The sequence below is a fragment of the Triticum dicoccoides genome, chromosome 6A (assembly GCF_002162155.2).
Source record: "Triticum dicoccoides isolate Atlit2015 ecotype Zavitan chromosome 6A, WEW_v2.0, whole genome shotgun sequence".
Classification (NCBI taxonomy): domain Eukaryota; kingdom Viridiplantae; phylum Streptophyta; class Magnoliopsida; order Poales; family Poaceae; genus Triticum; species Triticum dicoccoides.
The window spans coordinates 18,549,978-18,554,201 of NC_041390.1; the positions used below are offsets into that span (position 1 = coordinate 18,549,978).

At 48.6% G+C, this 4,224-nt stretch overlaps 1 pseudogene; it reads right to left on the bottom strand.

Moving 5' to 3' along the window:
• Positions 1-2,277: 2,277 nt before the first annotated feature.
• Positions 2,278-3,810, bottom strand: LOC119319104 (annotated as a pseudogene).
• Between the last annotated feature and the right edge of the window lie 414 nt (positions 3,811-4,224).

Genomic DNA, 4,224 nt, shown 5'->3' on the forward strand with positions numbered 1-4,224 from the left:
GCATAGGGAGTATTTTTTTTCCCTTTACAGGTATCTAATAAATCTGCTTGGTTCAAAAGAAGGGATCTTTCCATGTACCTTGGCTCAGTGGTTGGGCATGCAGTTGTGCAGCCTAACGACCCGAGTTCAATTCCTAGAAGAATTGACAGGTGATGCACAGGGGTTTTCCCCCGTTTATTGAGAATCAAGTTTGGTGTGTGGTGAAACCACTTATCAAGAAATATCTTGATACTCATTTAAAAAAAATCTGAGGACCATGTTTATCTTGGTACTCATACTAAAATGGCCGAGGCCGGAAAGTGAAATTCTCTCCCATTTTTGTAGGCACCCCTCGCAGGCATCCTAACTCCGCACCCCTCGCGTCGCCTCCCCCCGGGTGACGCCAGGGGCCCCAACCCTAGCGCCGCTAGCACCTCCCCCTCCATCCCCTCCTGCCGCCGCTGCCTCCGGCGTGGGCTGCGGTGGCGGCGGGCCGGTTGCCAAAGGTCCTGGGCGGGGGGAGGCGGCGGATCCCATCTGAGGCGTTGGGGGCGGCCCTTCTCATGAGATCCAACGGCGGCGGCTAGGACGGAGTATCCGGGCTGTGCGGCGGGGGCCCGAGCACCATCGTCGGCGAAGCGGCGGTCCTGCATGGACGGCGGCGGCGGCAGCGCCCCATCCGGCGAGGTGGGCTGTCCTGCTCGTGATGGTGACGACGGCTACTGCGGATCCAATGCCCCGTTTGGATCCGTCGCGGGGAGGCCTTTCGCTGACCGGCGGCGCGTGGAGGGACCGGTGAGGAGATGTTGGATCTCCGCCGGAGTACCGACGGCAACATACGTCTTCGTGGCGAGGTTCCGCTCGGTTCCAGCCAGCCACGAGGTCGGGAAGACGTGGCTTCCGATGAAAATTGCGCCAGATTGTGGTCTTGGCGGACGATGGCGGCGTCTCAGACGTCGTTTCCTTCTGGAGGCATCGTCGTTGCAGGTCTCATCAACCTGATCGGGAACTTCCGAGGGAAACCCTAGATCTGGGTCTACCGGATCGGACGATGACGGTGCTATCGGTATCGTTCTCCCTCATGGGGGCATCGTTTTGGAGCGAGTGCTGGTTGGAGGGGACAAGAGGAGGAGCGGTGTTTCATCTGCTCCATTGATGACAGCGGATCTCGGCGGCGTGGCGCAGTGGAGACTCGGCGCCTGATGAGCGGAGATGGACTCGCGCAGGAGGGTGACGCTGCCTGGCGTCATGGTGGCGTCGGCGGCAGTTGGACCGGCCAAGGTTGATGCAACAGTACAACTCTGAAGATGAATTCGTGGCAGGTGGCTGTGGCGGCCTCATACCCGGCAGGGGTCCTGGTTAAGAAGTACGCCGGACTGGTGGGTGCCCATACCCGGCAGGCGTTCTGGGTGGGACCTCAAGTCTTTAGATGTTTAGGTTTGGCTGCGTGGTCTATTTGGTATTAGGCCAGACTTTCAGCGCCCCTACATCAACTGGAGAGGGATAGCGATAGTTGTTGCTTAGTTTGGTGGCTTTAGACTTATTGTTGTATGACTCTGTATGGTCTTGTGTCAATAATTAATAAAGTGGCCATATGCATCGTCCAGATGCAGAGACCGGGGTCGTCCTCCTTTAAAAAAAACCAAGAGCAAGTATGGGCCCTGTTTCGAAACAGGAGGGAGGGAGTAGGAACCGTGGCGTGAACTGAAGAGGAAGAGTATTTTCCTTTCCCAGGAGCTGGGTGGCAACAGAACATCAGCTTCCATTATTCTCTCCAGCATCGCCGTTGAAGGCGTAATTTTGGTATATCGCAGCGCTAATTCATATGCATGTATCGAGGGTCGCACAGCTGGTTTGACTGCTCACAACCGCATGCCGCGCAAAGATAAGAGAACCTGCAGGGAGGGCATGTATGCTTCTTCCTAGATCTCGCTCACTGTGTTGTATGCCTCTGTTCTGCCGTGCTTTTGCTTGCTGCGTGCTGCACCTGTGCAAAGTTCGGACAAGCACTAGTCCTACGAAACAATACCATTTTACAGAAGAGTGGGGGTAGAAACTACCAACTGCAGAAATAGTTTCAGCTGCTAGTATACTGACGAAATGTTTGTATCACCACACGAATTCAGACAAATGGTTCGGTCGCTGGCAACGTGATGTCCATCAGCTGATCAGCCTTAATCAAAAACACTATGAACAGACAAACTTCCTCTGTAAAGAAATATAAAAGCGTTTAGATCACTAAACAGTACACAGTGCACAGTGCAACAAGTAATCAGGCTTTGCATTAAAGGCCTTGTAGTGCTGCTCTAACATCACAAGGATGGGATGGGCCAGCATCAATGTATACACATAGACCCTCACAAGGTAATTAATCAAGGGTTAAGCGCCAGAAAACTAAGCAGAGCGAACAAATCCGATAATGCTTTTCAACACGTCAACTCCCAACTTGTCTACGGAGTTGATACAATGCCGAAAGGCGATCTGAAATATCCTTCATTATCGGTCTTTCGTCCACGTGAAGGTTAAGACACTCCACGGCAATTTTTGCCAGATTGTCAAGAAGCTCCAAATCTCCTGCCATTGCAATTTCCTTATCAAACAGCTTAGTTGATTTCCTCCCCATCTTGTGATTCTCAAGAAAATTACTTATTAAGCTGTTATTATTAGCATGGGTGGCCTTCTTCCGAGTAAGGAGCTCCAACATGACTACTCCAAAACTGTAGACATCATTTTTTTCGGTTAGCAGGCCTGTTTTAAGATATACCGGATCCATATAAGCCATGTCAGCAACAATTCTTCCGGTTTGTCCGTGGTCTGTCCCGGACATCCTTGACATGCCAAAGTCTGAGATCTTTGGCATAAAATTGTCATCCAAGAGTATTTTTGCTGGTTTAAAATTGCCATGAAAGATTTTCCTAGGAAATGCTTTATGAATATAAGCTAGACCCTCTGATGATCCTTCCGCAATACGTAAACGCAAATCTAAACTGAGAGGCACCTTGTTGCTGTGAAGAATGTCATCGAGGCTACCTTTGGAGACAAACTCATAGACTAGCATCGGGGGGTCAACTTCCAAGCAACAACCTAAAAACCTAACGATGTTTCTGTGAATGACCTGACTTTGGATGATGACTTCATTTACAAATTGATCTGTCTCTAGCACACGACCACTAGTCAACTTCCTTACTACGACATGCAGATCGAAAACAAGTCCCCTGTAAACTTCTCCAAAGCCATCTTTTCCAATCAAATTCTTGTCCTTTAAAAATGGTTTGAGCTCTCCCTTTTTGAAAATCTTAATAACTCTTAGATTCTCCAATGTAGGCCCACCGTACCGCACGTAGTTCCTGCGTGCTTTTGTGTTGAAGATGTCCAAATTGTTCAACTTGTAAAGCAAACCAGAGCTAGTGCTAGAAATGCTTGCACCTTGTGGTGGGATGAAATTTTGCTTTTTATCTTGCGCTCCCCACTGATCACATGGAACTTCTTCTCGACCTTGCTGCCATTGATCTTCTTTAGGTGTCCCAACATATCTGCAAGTTCTTCTGTTTCAGCATGTTCCTTGATGTCCTTTCCAAGGTACTCAGTTGAAAGCTTTGCCATTATCTCTTTACAGTATTCTTCCTTTAGAAAACCAGCATGTTGTTCAACTGACGAACTACTGGTGCCAGTTCCGACGATACTTGTCATATTATCAAACCTATCATTTATATGGCGTGCAACTGGTCTCTTCTTTGGGTTTGAGTCAATGCACTCCATCCCTATCTTAATGCATACTCTCACTTGGTCCAACTGTGTCTCCCATTGATTCGATCCCTCCAACCGATTCATCCAAGTCTTAACTACCTACAAAATTGCAACTATAAGTTAAGATCCAGATAGTAAACAATGAGGACAAGTGATATATGGCTGAGAGAGAGAGAGAGAGAGAGAGAGAGGGAGAGAGAGAGAGAGGGAGGGAGGGAGGGAGATGTTATAAGTTGAAAGCACAAGTGCTCCCTAGGTGGTTTTGGTAATTGATGACAACATATCTCTTGTTGGACTAATGTTTCTATCTAGTATGTTTTTGATAAGTTCAACAATGGAGTGGCATGGACTAAAGGTTGTGGGAACTCCTTCAAGATGCTAAGGACAAAGGATCGGCTAAAGCTTAAAGCTCAAGACTCTTCATTTTACATTTTAGTGATCCAAGATCACATTGAGTCCATAGGAAAAGCCAATACTATCAAGGAGGGATGAGGTGTT